Raw genomic sequence first — 21270 nt, forward strand, 5'->3', positions numbered from 1 at the left:
AAGGAAAGAAGGGCATATGTCCAAATTCATTTTAAGAAAACAGCATTACCCTGGCTACCAAAACAAGACAAGATGCTACAAGAAAATGAAAGGCCAATATCCCTCATGAATAGAGATGCAAAAATCCTCAACAAATTATCTGCAACATCAGTTCAACAATCCATCAGGAGAATCACACAACATGATCCAGTGGGATTTATTCCAGGGACGCAAGGATGATTCCACATTTGTACATCACCAATAGTATATACCACCCTAATAAAATAAAAGATAAAAATCCTCAGATTGTTATATAGGTGTGGAAAGAACACTTCACATGATTCAATATGGATTTATGATAAAGACTCTAAACCATCTGGGTACTGAGGGAACAAAACTCAACCAAACAAAGACCCTATATGAAAAGCCCACAGCTAACGTTATACTTGAAGGTGAAATACTGAAACTTCACTACCAGCAAGAACAAGACAAAGATGTCCACTCTTAGCACTTAATCATTGTATTGAAAGCCTTAAATCCATTTAGACAAAAACAAAACAAAAAACCATGTGAAATCTAAATAGGAAAAGAAAATGGTCACTATTTGCAGATGCTATGATACTGTATGTAGAAATCCCCAAAGAGTCTCCATCCCCCGCAAAAACCCCCACCTATTAGAATAAACAAATTTAGTAAAGGTGCAGGATACAAAGTCAATATACAGAGACGTGTTTGATTTCCTTTTCTAAAAGAATGTATTTATTTAACACACATACAGAGAGAGGGAGAGTGAGAGAGAAAGAGAGAGAGAATGCACAAGCAGGGAGAGCAGCGCAGGGACAGGGAAAAGCAGTCTCCTTGTGGAGCAGGGGTCCCAATGCCAGGCTCATTCCCAGAACCCCAGGATCATGACCTGACCTGAAGGCAGACACTTAACTGACTGAACCACCCAAGTGCCCTACTTGTATTTCTATACACTGATGACCAACTTTCACAAAGAGAAATTAAGAAAGCAATGCCATTGAAAATTGCATCAAGCAAAATGATCTAGGAATAAAAGTAACCAGGAATGAGAAAGACCTGGTATACTGAATACATTAAGGAAAAGGAAGGAAACACATGTGCATGTTGACGGGTGAATGCATAGGCCAAAGATTTGGAAGATGACACAAATAAATGGAAACAGATGGCATATTCATTAATGGGAAGGTTTAATAATGTTAACATGTCTACTGTACCCAAAGCATCTACAGATGTGATGAAATCCCTATCTGAATTCCAATGGCATTATTCAAAGAAATAGAAGGCAGTCCTAGAATTTGTATGGAAACACAAAAGGCCCCAAATACCCAAAGCAATCTGGAGAAGGAAGAACAGAAAGAGAGAGAGAGAGAGAGAGTCCAAGATGGCAGAAGAGTAGGAGATCTTAATTTCACCTGGTCCAAAGAATTTAGCTAGGTCAAACCATTCTGAACACCTGCAAATTCAAGCAGAGATCCAAGAAAAGAATAGCTGCCACTCTACAAACAGAAAAGTGAGCACTTTCTTCAAGGTAGGAGGTAAAGAAAGCGAGTCTAAGTTGCTAGGCAGGAAGATCAACTGTGGGGGAGGGAGTCTTTGTCAGCCAGCTACTGCTAACTGCTAGGGGCAGCAGAACACAACATTGGAACTTTTAGAAGTTTGCTCTGGTGAGGCATGTTGCTCTGGGAGCTAAGATAGGGGTCAAACCCTTGATGAGACAGTGTGATCTCAGGGTCCTTGGGGTCTCAGGAAGACCGGAGCACTTGAGGGCAATAGAGCTCCCAGGTATTGGAGCATGGAAGCTGGAGGCAAAGAGTGAACCCAGGAGTGGGCTCTAAGCTTGAGGTTGCCATAAAATGTGATCCATGGCACAGTCTGGTCACTGGTCTTTAAGAAGAGGCCGAAGAAGTGACAAAACTGGGAGAACCCAAGTCTTCCCCCCAGGAGGAGTGGAGCCTGAGCATGCTGCAGGAGACTGCTGGCTTTAGAGACTCCAAAAGGGGTCATGTGTCAGTGATAGAAATGCTTGTTCACAGGTCTGGTGAGCACAGCATGTGGACAGAGACCCGGGAGACATGAAGCATTGACTGCTTTTCTGTGAGAGTGCACTGAGGAGTGGGGCTCTGAGCTCTCAGATCTGGGGACAGAGATTGGTAGGCTGCCATGTTCATTCTCATCCCAAAATATTGCATATTTTCAGGCCATAATGCTTTGAAAATGGAACTCAATCACAAAAGGAAAAGTGGAAAGAACTCAAATACATGGAGGCTAGAGAGAGAGCATCCAACTAAATAATGAATGGGTCGACCAGTCAATTGAAGATGAATTTTAAAAACTCCTGGAAACACATGAGAATGAAAATACAACTATTCAATATCCTTAGGATCCTGCAAGGGCGGTCCAAATAGGGAAGTATATAGCACTACAAGCCTTTCTCGAGAACCAAGAAAGGTCTCAAATACACAACCTAACCAATACCTAAAGGAGCTGGAGAAAGAGCAGAATAGAAAGCGTAAACCCAGAAGGAGAAGAGAAATAATAAAGATTAGAGCAGAAATCAATGAAGAAGAAACAAAAAGAATTGTAGAACAGATCAATGAAACTAGGAGCTGGTTCTTTGAAAGAACTGGCCAGACTTCTCCAAAAGAAAAGAGAAAGGACCCCAATCAATAAAATCATGAATCAAGAAAGAGAGATCATACCCAACACCAAAGATATAGAAATAATTATAGGAACATAGGAAGGCAACTCTATGTCAACAAATCAGGCAGTCTCAAAGAAATGGATGCATTCCAAAAAATTAGAAACAATCAAAACTGAACTGTGAAGACAAGGAAACCTGAGGAGATTCATAATCAGCAAGAAAATTGAAGCAGTCATCAAAAATAACCCAGAAATAAGAGGGCAGTGCCATATGGCTTCTCAGGGGGGAATTCTAGCAAATATTTAAAGAAAATTTAATACCTCTTCTTATGAAACTTTTCCAAAAAATAGAAGTGGAAAGAAAACTCTGAAACCCTTTTGATGAGGCCAGAATTACCTTGATCCCCAAACCAGACAAAGACCCTTCCCAAAAGGACAACTACGGACCAGTATCCCTGATGAATATGGATGCAAAAATTCTCACCAACATACTACTAATAGGCTTCAACAGTCAATTAAAAGTATGATGCACCACAACCAAATTGAATTTATTCCTGGGCTGCAAGGGTGGTTTGACAACCACAAATCAATCCATGGAATACACTACCTTAATAGAAGAAAGAACAAGAACCATAGGATCCTCTCAATAGATGCAGAAAAAACATTTGACAAATTAAGTCATCCTTTCTTGATCAAAATTCTTCACTGTGAATGGATAGAGGGTACTTACCTCCACATCATAAAGGCCATCTATGAGAACCCCATAGCAGATATCATTCCCAATGGGGAAAAACTGAGAGCCTTTCCCTTCAGGTCAGGAACATGACAGGGATGCCCATTCTCATCACTATTGTTCAACATGGTACTAGAACTCTTAGCCTCAGCAGTCAGACAACAAAAAGAGATAAAAGGTGTCCACATCAGCAAACAAGAAGTCCAACTCTCAGTCTGTGCACACAGAGGATACTTTCTGTGGAAAACCCAAAAGACCCTACCCCCAAATTGCTAGAACTCATCCAGGAATTCTGTAAAGTGGCAGCAGATAAAATCAATGCACAGGAATATCTTGCATTTGCTTACAGCAACAATGCAACAGAAGAAAGAGAAATCAAGGAGTCTATCCCATGTCTGATTGCACTCCAAACCATCCATAAGATACTTAGGAATACATATAACCAAAGAAGCAAAGTATCTGTACTCAGAAAACTATACAATAGTCATGAAAGCAATGGAAGAAGACACAAAGAAGTGGAAATACATTCCATGATCATGGATTGGAAAAACAAATATTGTAAAAATGTGTATGCTACCTAGAACAATCCACAGATTCAATGCAATTCCTATCAAAATGCCATCCACCTTTTTCCCAGAACTGGAATAAATAAACCCCAAATTTGTATGGAAGCAGAAAAGATCCTGAATAGCCAAAGGGATGTTGAAAAAGAAAACCAAAGCTGGGGGCAAACCAACTGCAGACTTCAAGCTCTATTACAAAGCTGTAATCATCAAGACAGTATGGTACTGGCACAAAAACAGACCCATACATCAATGGAACAGAAAAGAGAAACCAGAAATGAACCCTCAACTCTAGGGTCAACTCATCTTCCTCAAAGCAGGAAAGAATATCCAATGGGGGGAAAAAGTGTCTTCAATAAGTGGTGCTGGGAACACGGGACAACTACAAGCAGAAGAATGAAAGTGGACCATTTCCTTATACCATAAACAAAAAATAGACTCCAAATGTAAGAAAGACCTCATGGTGTTATAGGAATTCATCCAAATTCTTGAAGAAAACAGAGGCAGCAACCTCTTTGACCTCAGCCACAGCAACTTCTTGCTAGACACGTCTCCAAAGGCAAAGGAAACAAAAGCAAAAATAAACTGTTGGGGTTTCATCAAGATAGAAAGCTTTTGGACAGCAAAGGAAACAGCATCAAAACAAAAAACAACAAATAGAATGAGAGAAGGTATTTTAGAGTTTATTTTTTATTTTTATTTTTTTAAAAAAGATTTTATTTATTTATTTGACAGAGAGAGAGAGAGAGAGATGACAAGCAGGCAGAGGCAGGCAGAGAGAGAGAGGGAGAATCAGGCTCCCTGCTGATCAGAGATCCTGATTCAGGGCTCGATCCCAGGACCCTGAGATCATGACCTGAGCCAAAGATAGAGGTTTAACCTACTGAGCCCCCCAGGTTCCCTGAGAGAAGATATTTTAAAATGACATGTCAGCTAAATGGCTAGTATCCAAAATATAGAAAGAACTCACCACCCACAGAATAAATAATCCAATCAAGAAATAGGCCAGGGGCACCTGGCCCCGCTTCCTCCTCTCTCTCTGCCTACCTCTCTGCCTCCTGTGACCTCTGTCTGTCAAATAAATAAATAAATCTTTTAAAAAAAGAAATAGGCCAAAGACATTAACAAACATTTCTCCAAAGAAGACTTCCAGATGGCCAACAGACACATAAAAAAGTGCTCATCATCCCTCAACATTAGGGAAATACAAATCAAATCTATAATGAGATACCCCCTTACACCAGTCAGAATGGCTAAAATGAACAAGTCAGGAAACCACAGGTGCTGGTGAGGTTGTGGAGAAAGGGGAACCCTTTTATACTGTTGGGAATGCATGTGGTGATGCATTCCAGGGTGAAGCACCCTGGAAAACAGTGTGGAAGTTTCTCAAGAAGTTGAAAATAGAGTTACCCTAAAATCCAGCAATTACACTACTGGGTATATACCCCAAACATACAAATGTAGTGATCTGAAAGGGTAATTGCACCCCAATGTCTATAGCAGCAATGCCAATAATAGCCAAAGTATGCAAAGATCGCAGATGTCCATCGACAGATGAGTGGATGTATATACATATTATATACACCACTGAATATTATGTAGCAATCAAAATGAAATCTTGCCATTTATAATGACATGAATGGAACTAGAGGATATTATGCTAAGCAAAATAAGTCAATCAGATAAGGTCAGTTATCATATAATCTCCCTGATATGTGGAATTTAAGAAACAAGACAGAGGATCATATGGGAGGAGAGGAAAAAAGGAAGCAAGATGAAACCAGAGAAGGAGACAATGCATGAGGGAAACTTAATCTCAGGAAACAAACTGAGAGTTTCTGAAAGGGAGGGGGTTAGGGGAATGGGGTGGCTGGGTGATGGGCATTGGGGAGGGTATATGTTGTGGTGAGCACTGTGTGTTGGGTAAAACTGAAGGATCTCAAACCTGTGCCCCTGAAACAAATAACACATTATCTGATCATAATACAAAATAAATGAAAGAAAAACATTTAGAATACAAATGTACACTAAGTAAAACTAAATAAATAAAAATCTCACTGATGAAAGAATGAAAGAGAGAAAGAAAGAAAAGAAAGAGAAAGAAAGATAAGCAAACAAGTGATTAAGCAACCTCAAATCACCACACTCCAAATTCAAGCTAGATTACAAAGCTGTTGTCATCACAACAGTACAATATTGGTATAGAAACAGACACACAGGTCAATGGAACACAAGAGAAAGCTCTGAAACTGATAATCATAGTACTTTTGGCAAAGTTTATTAATTAGTATTAAAAGTATATTTAAATATATCTCTGATAGAATTATTAACTGTGAATGGAAATTAATATTTGTGCCTTGTTCCAACTGTTGCCTCCAATAAATGCATTTCTTTAATCTTGCTATTTTATATAAATGTATATTATAAAATAAAATGATTTAGAATCCACATTTTTAAGAGAAATTAAATGTACTTTAATAAACCTTTAACCATGGAAAAGGAAATATCGATATCCATCATCACAGTTGAGAACATCCCAAAGGAAGACAATCAGACACAATCTGGTATCTGATGGAAGAATAGAATACTACTTACGTAGTTTTGCCCAAATGTTCAATGTGTTGAAAGCTATAGATCCAGCTACTCATTTACAAAAACACAGATGTCACAGAAAAGTCCTAAAAAAGAGTATGAAGATGTCACCACTGAAGTACACACTGCATATATTCCAAGAGGAAACACATTTTCCTAACAAGTAAACTGTAAGGCCAGAAAGAGAGGGAGGGAGAGAGAGAGAGAGAGAGAGAGAGAGAGAGAGAGAGAGAGAGATAAAGAGAAAAAGAAAGAAAGAAATGAACCCAGAAACTGACTCATACATCTATGATCTTAAGCTATGATACAGCAGCAGAAAATATACAATGGGGAAAGGACTGTCTCTTCAGTGAATGGTATTGGGAAATGGACACTAATGCAGCAGAATGTGACCAGATCACTTTCTTACACCGCACATACAAATTATGAATGGATGATTGACTTGTACATAAGAACTGAATCCATAAAGCTCCAAGAAGAAAACACAGGTAGTAAATTTCTCAATATTGGTTTTGCAGAATAGTCCATCAGACACCAAAAGCAAAGGCAACAAAAGCAAAAATAAACAAGTGGAATGACATCAAACCAATTTTCTGCATGACCAAAGAAACCATCAGACCCTTGAAAGGCAACCTACCCAATGAGAAAAAATATCTGCAAATCTTACGTGTGAGAAAAGGTCGATATCTAAAATACACAAAGCACTCCTTCAAAGCCAAACAAAAACTGAAAACTGAGAATATGTGAATAGATAATTTCCAAAGATGGTGTAAGGTACCCAAGAGACACAGAGAAAGTTGTTCAGCTTCACTAATTGTCATCAGTAAAACATAAATCAAAACCGCAATTGGCTGTCACCTCATGACTGTTGGAACAGCAATTGTTCCAGAGAAAGACACCAGGTGTGCTCAAGGGTGTGTACATGGGGGACCCTGTGCTCTGTTGGTGGGAATGGAAACTGGTGAAGCCATGGTGACAAACGCTATGGAGGTTCTGGGAAAATATTAATATAACTACTACATGACTGGGTAATTGCTGTACTGAGGATTTCTTTGGAGAACACAGAAACATTCCCTCTAAAAGAGAGATGCACTCTCATGTTCATGGCAGCATTATTCACAATAACCAGATGTGAAAGCATCAACCTTGGGAGCATTATGCTAAGTCACTCAGACACAGAAAGACAAACACCAGAGGGTCTCATGGACATTCCACATGGAATCCAAAAAGTACTGAACACATACATACTGAAAACAGATTGGTGGTTGCCAGATTCAGGGAAGGGGGCAAGGTGGTGAAGGTGGTCCAAGGTCCCATGCTTGAGTGGTAAAATCCACAAGTTATGAGATATTCTGTGCAGCATGGAGATAAAAGCTAGTCCTGCAGGATGAAGTACAGGCTCCCCTGCTATTTGAAAATAAAGTGTTGCTAGGAAACTATTCACAGCAGAAATGGTGTAAACTGAAAAGAGAATTACCATTCATTTTCTACAGAAAAATGAGTGAACATGCTCAGGAACCAAAAGTTCCTTTTCTTTGGCTCTTCTTAGGCCTCAGGACACCTGCATGTGGTTGCTTCCCACCAAACCCCCTGCTGAGATGAGGGCTAGAAAACCCAGTAGGAAGCAACTCTCATATCACATCTGCAGCCGGAGGGCTGGCCAGGGAGCAGAGCTCTGTCCCTGGAGCAAGCTGGCCTGTGCATCAAGAGCGATGGGCCATTGCCACAGCCTCACAGTCTCCCAGCTATCTGATCTGACTCCCCTGCCAGGAGGTGACTGCTGATCTGGTGACTCCTAAGACCCAGAGACTGCTTTCCACCCCAGCGCAATGCTACTCACAGAGAAGCAAACTCAAGTCTCAGAAATGTGTTCATCATTAGCTCTGGAATAACCTTGGTTTGTCTACACTGGCCCACCAGGTGTCCCTTTCAGATAATTCCTCCAGTGCCCTAGGGTTTCAAGCCACCTTCAAGCTCTCCTTCAAAAGGCAGGGATGGATCCATTTAGGCAGACCAGCCAAGTGACTCTGTGTGCAGGAAACTCAGACAGCATCCACCATGAACATCAGTGTTTCCAAGTCCAAGCTTCAAACCCTCACTCACTGGGCATGGACCACCACGTCAGCATGAGGACGGCTCTTTCAAATCTCTTATCTCCCTTTCATTAAAATAAGAAGCCAAGCTCCAGTCACTGTTCTATTTTCCTTTCAGAGAAGTAAGGAAAAGGATAGAATAAAACTGCACAATAAAACTGCATGGGCACAACACACTTCTATCCAAAAATTCCATGTTCTTCCTCATGTGGGCAGCCAGACATTGCCATACTAATGAAAGGTGCCACAAGTTCAGTCCTCATATATAGATTTGACCTTGTGTTTTTCCTTTTGATATTTGATTCCTGAAGTAAATGTCTAGATTGCTTTCTAAAAATAACAAGAGTAATAAATGACGTTGTCATGTAAAGGTCTGGGTCTCCAAAACCAGACAACGTGGCTCTGGTTCAGATAAGGATGAAGACACAACCTCATCCAAGGAGGCAAAGCCCACACCCTCAGGGATCCTGACATGCCTCACGGATGATGAGTTCCTTTGCTCCATGGGCTTGTCCGAGTGCAAAGGATGCAGTCACCCTCCAGCATTCATCCTGGTTTCTTTATAAATGTCCCAGTTCAAGTTACAAGAGACTCACTGGGTCAAGATTTAGAGCCCAGGATGGTCCACCAAGTAAGCAGCCACCTCTTCTCCTCTCCAGGGAGGGCTAGATTTTCTTTGGGAGCACAATGGTCACTCCCTGAGCTACTCAACAACCTATACTCCTTCTCCATTTGTCCTCCTCACAAAGGCCATTGCGTCCTGTTAGAACTCTGTTGCTGTCTTTTACTTTAAAGAATATTTTCTAATATTGGAATGTGGTTCATAGAAGAAAAAAAAACATGAACACCCACAAATAATTCTTTTAATAGTTCAGAAGATTTGTTTCCAGACTGAAAGTGAAGGGATGGAGAAGCATCTTTCATGCCAATGGGCCTCAAAAGAAGGCTGGGGTAGCGATTCTCATATCAGATAAATTAGACTTCAAACTAAAGACTGTAGTCAGAGATACAGAAGGATACTACATAATCCTTAAAGGGACTACCCCCCAAGATGATCTAACAATTGTAAATATCTATGCTTCCAATATGGGAGCAGCCAATTACTTAAGAAAACTGTTAATCAAAATAATGAGTCATATTGATATGAATACACTAATCGTAGGAGATCTTAACACGCCTCTCTCAGAATTAGACAGATCATCGAAGCAGAAAATCAATAAAGAAACAAGAGCATTGAATGACACATTGGACCAGATGGACCTCAAAGATATATACAGAACATCCCACCCTAAAACAACAGAATACTCATTCTTCTCAAGTGCACATGGAACCTTCTCCAGAATAGACCACATACTGGGTCACAAATCAGGACTCAACTGATACCAAAAGACTGAGATTATTCCCTGCATATTCTCAGATCACGATGCTTTGAAACTGGAGCTCAATCACAAGGAAAAGTTCCAAAGGAACTCAAACACCTGGAAGCTAAAGACCACCTTGCTTAAGAATGCTTGGATCAACCAGGAGATCAAAGAAGAACTGAAACAATTCATGGAAACCAATGAGAATGAAGACACTTTGGTCCAAAACCTATGGGATACAGCAAAGGCGGTCCTAAGGGGAAAATACATAGCCATCCAAGCCTCTCTCAAAAAAATTGAAAAATCCAGAACACACCAGCTGTCTCTACACCTTAAAGAACTGGAGAATCAACAACAAATCAAACCAACTCCACACATAAGAAGGGAAATCAAGATTAGAGCTGAGATCAATGAGGTAGAAACCAGATATACAGTAGAACGTATCAATGAAACTAGAAGCTGGTTTTTTGAAAGAATCAATAAGATCGATAAACCATTGACCACACTAATCCAAAAGAAAGGAGAGAAAGCCCAAATTCATAAAATTATGAATGAAAAGGGAGAGATCACAACTAACACCAAGGAAGTAGAAACAATCATCAGAAGTTATTATCAACAGTTATATGCCAATAAACTTAGCAACCTAGATGAAATGAATGCATTCCTGGAAAAATATAAACTACCAAAGTTGAACCATGAAGAAATCAACAACCTGAATAGACTGATATTTAATAATGAGATTGAAGCAGTGATCAAAAACCTCCCAAAAAACAAGAGCCCAGGACCTGATGGATTCCCTGGGGAATTCTACCAAACCTTCAAAGAAGAAATAACACCTATTCTTCTGAAGCTGTTTCAAAAAATTGAAGCAGAAGGAAAACTTCCAGACTCTTTCTATGAAGCCAGCATTACCCTGATCCCCAAACCAGGCAAAGATCCTACCAAAAAGGAGAATTTTAGACCAATATCCCTGATGAATATGGATGCTAAGATTCTCAACAAGATCCTAGCCAACAGGATCCAAGAGCACATTAAAAAGATTATCCACCATGATCAGATGGGATTCATCCCTGGGTTATAAGGATGGTTCAACATTCACAAATCAATCAATGTGATCCAACAAATTAATATGAGAAGAGAGAAGAACCACATGGTCCTCTCAATTAATGCAGAAAAAGCATTTGACAAAATCCAGCATCTGTTCCTGATTAAAATGCTTCAAAGTATAGGGATAGAGGGAACATTCCTGAACCTCATCAAATCTATTTATGAAAGACCCACAGCAAATATCATCCTCAATGGGAAAAAGCTGGCAGCCTTCCCGTTGAGATTAGGAACAAGACAAGGATGCCCACTTTCACCACTCTTGTTCAACATAATATTAGAAGTCCTAGCAACAGCCATCAGACAACAAAGAGAAATAAAAGGTATCCAAATTGGTAATGAAGAAGTCAAACTCTCTCTCTTTGCAGATGACATGATTCTTTATATGGAAAACCCAAAAGACTCCACCCCCAAACTACTAGAACTCATACAGCAATTCAGCAATTTGGCAGAATACAAAGTCAATGTGCAGAAATCAGTGGCTTTCTTATACACTAACAATGAAAATACAGAAAGGGAAATTAGAGAATCGATTCCATTTACTATAGCACCAAGAACCATAAGATACCTGGGAATAAACCTAACCAAAGAGGTAAAGGATCTGTACTTGAGAAACTACAGAACACTCATGAAAGTGATTGAAGAAGACACAAATAGATGGAAGACCATTCCATGCTCTTGGATCGGAAGAATAAACATTGTTAAAATGTCTATACTTCCTAGAGCAATCTATACTTTTAATGCCATTCCGATCAAAATTCCACCGGTTTTCTTCAAAGAGCTGGAGAAAATAATCCTAAAATTTGTATGGAATCAGAAGAGACCCCGAATCACTACGGAAATGTTGAAAAACAAAAATAAAACTGGGGGCATCACGTTACCTGATTTCAAGCTTTATTACAAAGCTGTGATCACTAAGACAGCATGGAACTTGTATAAAAACAGACACATAGACCAGTGGAACAGAGTAGAGATCCCAGAAATGGACCCTCAACTCTATGGTCAATTAATCTTTGACAAAACAGGAAAAAATATGCAGTGGAAAAAAGACAGTCTCTTCAATAAACGGTCCTGGGAAAACTGGACAGCTATATGTAGAAGAATGAAACTCGACCATTCTCTTACACTGTACACAAAGATAAACTCAAAATGGATAAAAGACCTCAACATGAGACAGGAATCCATCAGAATCCTAGAGGAGAATATAGGCAGTATTCTCTTCAATATCAGCCACAGCAACTTCTTTCAAGATATGTCACCAAAGGCAAAGGAAACAAAAGTGAAAATAAACTTTTGGGACTTCATCAAAATCAAAAGCTTCTGCACAGCAAAGGAAACAATCAAGAAAACAAAGAGTCAACCCACGGAATGGGAGAAGATATCTGCAAATGACAGTACAGACAAAAGGTTGATATCCAGGATCTATAATGAACTCCTCAAACTCAACACACATGAAACAGGCAAACATATCAAAAAATGGGCAGAAGATCTGAACAGATACTTCTCCAATCAAGACATACAAATGGCTATCAGACACATGAAAAAATGTTCATCATCACTAGCCATCAGGTAGATTCAAATTAAAACCACATTGAGATATCATCTTACACGAGTTAGAATGGCCAAAATTAACAAAACAGGAAACAACATGTGTTGGAGAGGATGTGGAGAAAGGGGAACCGTCTTCCACTGTTGGTGGGAATGCAAGTTGGTTCAGCCTCTTTGGAGAACAGTGTGGAGATTCCTCAAGAAATTAAAAATAGAGCTTCCCTGTGACCCTGCAACTGCACTCCTACGTATTTACCCCAAGGATACAGATGTCGTGAAAAGAAGGGCCATCTGTACCCCAATGTTTATAGCAGCAATGGCCTTGGTCGCCAAACTATGGAAAGAACCAAGATGCCCTTCAACGGACGAATGGATATGGAAGATGTGGTCCATACATACTATGAAGTATTATGCCTCCATCAGAAAGGGTGAATACCCAACTTTTGTAGCAACATGGACGGGACTGGAAGATATTATGCTGAGTGAAATAAGTCAAGCAGAGAGAGTCAATTATCATATGGTTTCACTTATTTGTGGAGCATAACAAATATCATGGAGGACAAGGGGTGTTAGAGAGGAGAAGGGAGTTGGGGTAAATTGGACGGGGAGGTGAATCACGAGAGACTATGGACTCTGAAAAACAATCTGAGGGGTTGAAGTGGCGGGGGGGCGTGGGAGGTTGGGGTACCAGGTGGTGGGTATTATAGAGGGCACGGATTGCATGGAGCACTGGGTGTGGTGAAAAAATAATGAATACTGTTTTTCTGAAAATAAATAAATTGAAAAAATTAAAAAACAAATGGGCAGAAGACATGAGCAGATGCTTCTCCAATGAAGACATACAAATGGCTATCAGACACATGAAAAAATGTTTATCATCACTAGCCACCAGGGAAATTCAAATTAAAACCACATTGAGATACCACCTTACACTAGTTAGTATGGCCAAAATTAGCAAGACAGGAAACAACGTGTGTTGGAGAGATTGTGGAGAAAGAGGAGCCATGTAAGATGGTGGGAATGCAAGTTGGTGTAGCCACTTTGGAGAACAGTGTGGAGATTCTTTAAGAAATTAAAAATAGAGCTTCCCTATGATCCTGCAATTGCACTACTGGGTATTTATCCCAAAGCTACAGATATAGTGAAAAGAAGGGTCATCTATACCCCAATGTTTATAGCAGCAATGGCCACGGTCGCCAAACTGTGGAAAGAACCAAGATGCCCTTCAACAGATGAATGGATAAGGAAGATGTGGTCCATATATGCTACAGAGTATTATACCTCCATCAGAAAGGATGAATACCCAAATTTTGTATCAACATGGACAGGACTGGAAGAGATTATGCTGAGTGAAATACGTCAAGCAGAGAGAGTCAATTATCATATGGTTTCACTTATTTCTGGAGCAAAAGAAATAACACGGGGGACATGGGGAGATGGAGAGGAGAAGGGAGTTGGGGGAAATTGAAAGGGGAGATAAATCATGGGAGACTATGGACTCTGAAAAACAATCTGAGGATTTTAAGGGGTGAGGGGTGGGAGGTTGGGTGAGTCTGGTGGTGGGTATTATGGAGGGCATGTATTGCATGGAGCACTGGGTGTGGTTCATAAACAATGAATTCTGGTACACTGAAAAGAAATTTAAAAAAAATTAGAAAAAGAAATAAAAAATAGGATGGGAGGAGTCAAGATGGCGGAGAAGTAGCAGGCTGAGACTACTTCAGCTAGCAGGAGATCAGCTAGATAGCTTATCTAAAGATTGCAAACACCTGAAAATCCATCGGCAGATCGAAGAGAAGAAGAACAGAAATTCTGGAAACAGAAAAACAACCACTTTCTGAAAGGTAGGACTGGTGGAGAAGTGAATCCAAAGCGACGGGAAGATAGACCCTGGGAGGAGGGGCCGGCTCCCGGCAAGCGGCGGAGCAACGGCGCACAAATCAGGACTTTTAAAAGTCTGTTCCGCTGAGGGACATCGCTCCAGAGGCTAAACCGGGGCGAAGCCCACGTGGGGTCAGCATGGCCTCAGGTCCTGCAGGGTGACAGAAGGATCGGGGGTGTCTGAGTGTTGCAGAGCTTGCGGGTATTGGAATGGGAAAGCCGGCTACAGAGACAGAGCTGACAGTAAGCTCACAGCTCGGTGTTACCTTGAACCGGTCGCAAGCTCCGTGAGTTCGGAGCGCGGCAGGAGGTCAGGCAGAGGGGAGTAACTGGGCACTGTTCTCTGAGGGCGCACTGAGGAGTGGGTCCCTGGGCTCTCAGCTCCTCTGGGCCAGAGACCAGGAGGCCGCCATCCTCCGGAGTTCCCATCCTCCGGAACTCTACGGAAAGCACTAGGGAACAAAAGCTCCTGAAAGCAAACCCGAGCGGATTACTCACCCCGGCCCCTGGTAAGGGCGGTGCAATTCCGCCTGGGGCAAAGACACTTGAGAATCACTACAACAGGCCCCTCCCCCAGAATATCAACAAGAAATCCAGCCGAGACCAAGTTCACCTACCAAGGAGTGCGGTTTCAATACCAAGGAGAGCAGCAGAATTCCAGAGGAGGAGAAAGCAAAGCACGGAAATCATGGCTTTTTCCCTGTGATTTTTTTTAGTCTTGAAGTTAATTTAATTTTTTTCTTTTTCATTTTTAGTTTTTTTTCTTCCTTCTGGTAAATTTTTTTTTTAACTTTTACCTTTTTCTTTTTTAACGTTTTTTAACTAGTTTATCTAATATATATATATTTTCTTTTTTATATTTTTCTTTATTTGTTTTCTTTTTTTAAAAATTCTTTTCTTTTCTTTTTTTTTTCTTTCTTCCTTTTTGAACTTCTTTTTATCCCCTTTCTCACCCCTTACGATTTGGGAATCTCTTCTAATTTGGTTAAAGCATATTTTCCTGGGGTTGTTGCCACCCTTTTAGTATTTTACTTGCTCCTTCATATACTCTTATCTGGACAAAATGACAAGACAGAAAAATTCAACACACAAAATAAAGAACAAGAGGCAGTACCGAAGGCTAGGGACCTAATCAATACAGACATTGGTAATATGTCAGATCTAGAGTTCAGAATGACAATTCTCAAGGTTCTAGCCGGGCTCGAAAAAGGCATGGAAGATATTAGAGAAACCCTCTCGAGAGATATAAAAGCCCTTTCTGGAGAAATAAAAGAACTAAAATCTAACCAAGTTGAAATCCAAAAAGCTATTAATGAGGTGCAATAAAAAATGGAGGCTCACACTGCTAGGATAAATGAGGCAGAAGAAAGAATCAGTGATATAGAAGATCAAATGACAGAGAATAAAGAAGCTGAGCAAAAGAGGGACAAACAGCTACTGGACCATGAGGGCAGAATTCGAGAGATAAGTGACACCATAAGATGAAACAACATTAGAATAATTGGGATTCCAGAAGAAGAAAGAGAGAGGGGAGCAGAAGGTATACTGGAGAGCATTATTGGGGACAATTTCCCCAATATGGCAAAGGGAACGAGCATCAAAATTCAGGAGATTCAGAGAATGCCCCTCAAAATCAATAAGAATAGGCCCACACCCCGTCACCTAATAGTAAAATTTACAAGTCTCAGTGACAAAGAGAAAATCCTGAAAGCAGCCCGGGAAAAGAAGTCTGTAACATACAATGGTAAAAATATTAGATTGGCAGCTGACTTATCCACAGAGACCTGGCAGGCCAGAAAGAACTGGCATGATATTTTCAGAGCACTAAACGAGAAAAACATGCAGCCAAGAATACTATATCCAGCTAGGCTATCATTGAAAATAGAAGGAGAGATTAAAAGCTTCCAGGACAAACAAAAACTGAAAGAATTTGCAAACACCAAACCAGCACTACAGGAAATATTGAAAGGGGTCCTCTAAGCAAAGAGAGAGACTACAAGTGGTAGATCAGAAAGGAACAGAGACCATATACAGTAACAGTCACCTTATAGGCAAAACAATGGCACTAAATTCATATCTCTCAATAGTTACCCTGAATGTGAATGGGCTAAATGCCCCTGTCAAAAGACACAGGGTATCAGAATGGATAAAAAAACAAAACCCATCTATATGTTGCCTCCAAGAAACTCATTTTAAGCCCGAAGACACCTCCAGATTTAAAGTGAGGGGGTGGAAAAGAATTTACCATGCTAATGGACATCAGAAGAAAGCAGGAGTGGCAATCCTTATATCAGATCAATTAGATTTTAAGCCAAAGACTATAATAAGAGATGAGGAAGGACACTATATCATACTCAAAGGGTCTGTCCAACAAGAAGATTTAACAATTTTAAATATCTATGCCCCCAACGTGGGAGCAGCCAACTATATAAAACAATAAATAACAAAATCAAAGAAACACATCAACAATAATACAATAATAGTAGTGGACTTTAACACTCCCCTCACTGAAATGGACAGATCATCCAAGCAAAAGATCAGCAAGGAAATAAAGGCTTTAAACGACACACTGGACCAGATGGACATCACAGATATATTCAGAACATTTCATCCCACAGCAACAGAATACACATTCTTCTCTAGTGCACATGGAACATTCTCCAGAATAGATCACATCCTTGGTCCTAAATCAGGACTCAACCAGTATCAAAAGATTGGGATCATTCCCTGCATATTTTCAGACCACAATGCTCTAAAGCTAGAACTCAACCACAAAAGGAAGTTTGAAAAGAACCCAAATACATGGAGACTAAACAGCATCCTTCTAAAGAATGAATGGATCAACCAGGACATTAAAGAAGAATTGAAAAAAATCATGGAAACAAATGATAATGAAAATACAATGGTTCAAAATCTATGGGACACAACAAAGGCAGTTCTGAGATAAAATTAAAGCATTACAAGCCTTTCTCAAGAAACAAGAAAGGTCTCAGTTACACAACCTAACCCTACACCTAAAGGAGCTGGAGAAAGAACAAGAAAGAAACCCTAAGCCCAGCAGGAGAAGAGAAATCATAAAGATCCGAGCAGAAATCAATGAAATAGAAACCAAAAAAACAATAGAACAAATCAACGAAACTCGGAGCTGGTTCTTTGAGAGAATTATTAAAATTGATAACCCTGGTCCAACTTATCAAAATGAAAAGAGAAAGGACCCAAATAAATAAAATCATGAATGAAAGAGGCGAGATCACAACTAACACCAAAGAAATACAAACTATTATAAGAACATGCTATGAGCAACTCTACGCCAATAAATTTGACAATCTGGAAGAAATGGATGCATTCCTAGAAACATATAAACTACCACAACTGAACCAGGAAGAAATAAAAAGCCTGAACAGACCCATAACCAGTAAGGAGATTGAAACAGTCATTAAAAATCTCCAAACAAACAAAAGCCCAGGGCCAGACGGCTTCCTGGGGGAATTCTACCAAACATTTAAAGAAGAACTAATTCCTATTCCCCTGAAACTGTTCCAAAAAATAGAAATGGAAGGAAAACTTCCAAACTCATTTTATGAGGCCAGCATCACCTTGATCCCAAAACCAGACAAGGATCCCATCAAAAAAGAGAGCTATAGACCAATATCCTTGATGAACACAGATGCGAAAATACTCAACAAAATACCAGCCAATAGGATTCAACAGTACATTAAAAGGATTATTCACCACGACCAAGTGGGATTTATTCAAATCCGCAAATCAGTCACTGTGATACAACACATCAATAAAAGAAAGAACAAGAACCATATGATACTCTCAATAGATGCTGAAAAAGCATTTGACAAAGTACAGCATCCCTTCCTGATCAAAACTCTTCAAAGTGTAGGGATAGAGGGCACATACCTCAATATCATCAAAGCCATCTATGAAAAACCCACCGCAAATATCATTCTCAATGGAGAAAAACTGAAAGCTTTTCCGCTAAGGTCAGGAACACGGCAGGGATGTCCTTTATCACCACTGCTATTCAACATAGTACTAGAGGTCCTAGCCTCAGCAATCAGACAACAAAAGGAAATTAAAGGCATCCAAATCAGCAAAGAAGAAGTCAAATTATCACTTCTCGCAGATGATATGATACTTTATGTGGAAAACCCAAAAGACTCCACTCCAAAACTGCTAGAACTTGTATAGGAATTCAGTAAAGTGTCAGGATATAAAATCAATGCACTGAAATCAGTTGCATTTCTCTACACCAACAGCAAGACAGAAGAAAGAGAAATTAAGGAGTCAATCCCATTTACAATTGCACCCAAAACCATAAGATACGTAGGAATAAACCTAACCAAAGAGGCACAGAATCTATACTCAGAAAACTATAAAGTACTCATGAAAGAAATTGAGGAAGACACAAAGAAATGGAAAAATGTTCCATGCTCCTGGATTGGAAGAATAAATATTGTGAAAATGTCTATGCTACCTAAAGCAATCTACACATTTAATGCAATTCCTATCAAAGTACCATCCATCTTTTTCAAAGAAATGGAGCAAATAATTCTAAAATTTATATGGAACCAGAAAAGACCTCGAATAGCCAAAGGGATATTGAAAAAGAAAGCCAACGTTGGTGGCATCACAATTCCGGACTTCAAGCTCTATTACAAAGCTGTCATCATCAAGACAGCATGGTACTGGCACAAAAACAGACACATAGGTCAATGGAACAGAATAGAGAGCCTTGAAATAGACCCTCAACTCTATGGTCAACTAATCTTCAACAAATCAGGAAAGAATGTGCAATGGAAAAAAGATAGCCTCTTCAATACATGGTGCTGGGAAAACTGGAGCCACATGCAGAAAAATGAAATTGGACCATTTCCTTACACCACACACAAAGATAGACTCAAAATGGATGAAGGACCTCAATGTGCAAAAGGAATCCATCAAAATCCTTGAGAACACAGGCAGCAACCTCTTCGACCTCTGCCGCAGCAACATCTTCCTAGGAACAACGCCAAAGGCAAGGGAAGCAAGGGCAAAAATGAACTATTGGGATTTCATCAAGATCAAAAGCTTTTGCACTGCAAAGGAAACAGTGAACAAAATCAAAAGACAACTGACAGAATGGGAGAAGATATTTGCAAACGACATATCAGATAAAGGACTAGTGTCCAGAATCTACAAAGAACTTAGCAAACTCAACACCCAAAGAACAAATAATCGAATCAAGAAATGGCCAGAGGACATGAACAGACATTTCTTCAAAGAAGACATCCAGATGGCCAACAGACACATGAAAAAGTGCTCCATATCACTCAGCATCAGGGAAATACAAACCAAAACTACAATGAGATATCACCTCACACCAGTCAGAATGGCTAAAATCAACAAGTCAGGAAATGACAGATGCTGGCGAGGATGCGGAGAAAAGGGGAACCCTCCTACACTGTTGGTGGGAATGCAAGCTGGTGCAGCCACTCTGGAAAACAGCATGGAGGTTCCTCAAAATGTTGAAACTAGAACTGCCCTATGACCCAGCAATTGCACTATTGGGTATTTACCCTAAAGATACAAACGTAGTGATCCAAAGGGGCACGTGCACTCGAATGTTTATAGCAGCAATGTCCACAATAGCCAAACTATGGAAAGAACCTAGATGTCCATCAACAGACGAATGGATCAAGAAGATGTGGTATATATACACAATGGAATACTATGCAGCCATCAAAAGAAATGAAATCTTGCCATTTGCGACAACATGGATGGAACTAGAGCGTATCATGCTTAGCGAAATAAGTCAAGCAGAGAAAGACAACTATCATATGATCTCCCTGATATGAGGAAGTGGTGATGCAACATGGGGGCTTAAGTGGGTAGGAGAAGAATCAATGAAACAAGATGGGATTGGGAGGGAGACAAACCATAAGTGACTCTTAATCTCACAAAACAAACTGAGGGTTGCTGGGGAGGGGGTTTTGGAGAAGGGGGTGGGATTATGGACATTGGGGAGGGTATGTGCTTTGGTGAGTGTTGTGAAGTGTGTAAACCTGGTGATTCACAGACCTGTACCCCTGGGGACTAAAAATATATGTTTATAAAAAATAAAAAATTAAAAAAAAAGAAATAAATACCTTACAACACTGCAACTGTGTTACTGGGTATATATCCGAAAGATACAAATGTAGTGATCTGAAAGGGGCACTTGCACCCCAGTGTTCATAGCAGCATTGTCCACAATAGCCAAATTGTGCAAAGAACCTAGATGTCCTTCAACAGATGAATGGATAAGGAAGATGTGGTCCATATATAAAATGGAATATTACTCAGCCATCAGAAAGGATGACTACCCACCATTTGCACTGACATGGATGGAACTGGAGGGGATTATGCTGAGGAAAAAAGTCAAGCAGAGAAACACAATTATCATATGGTTTTACTCATACGTGGAACATAAGGAATAGAGCGGACCACCACATAGGAAGGGAGGGAAAACTGAATGGGAAGAAATCAGAGAGGAGACAAACCACCAGAGACTATGGACTCTGGGAATCAAGCTAAAGGCTACAGATTGGAGGGATGTGGGGGGATGGGGTAGCTGGGTGACAGGTATTAAAGAGGGCACATGTTGTGATGAGCACTGGGTGTTACAGGTAACTAATGAATCGCTGAACACTACATTAAAATCTGTGATGTACTGTATGTTGGCTAATGAATTTAAATTTTAAAAACTAAATTAAATAAAAAAA

This window comes from Mustela putorius, unplaced genomic scaffold, assembly GCF_011764305.1.
Source record: "Mustela putorius furo isolate JIRA1106 unplaced genomic scaffold, ASM1176430v1.1 tig00003937_pilon_pilon_pilon, whole genome shotgun sequence".
Classification (NCBI taxonomy): domain Eukaryota; kingdom Metazoa; phylum Chordata; class Mammalia; order Carnivora; family Mustelidae; genus Mustela; species Mustela putorius.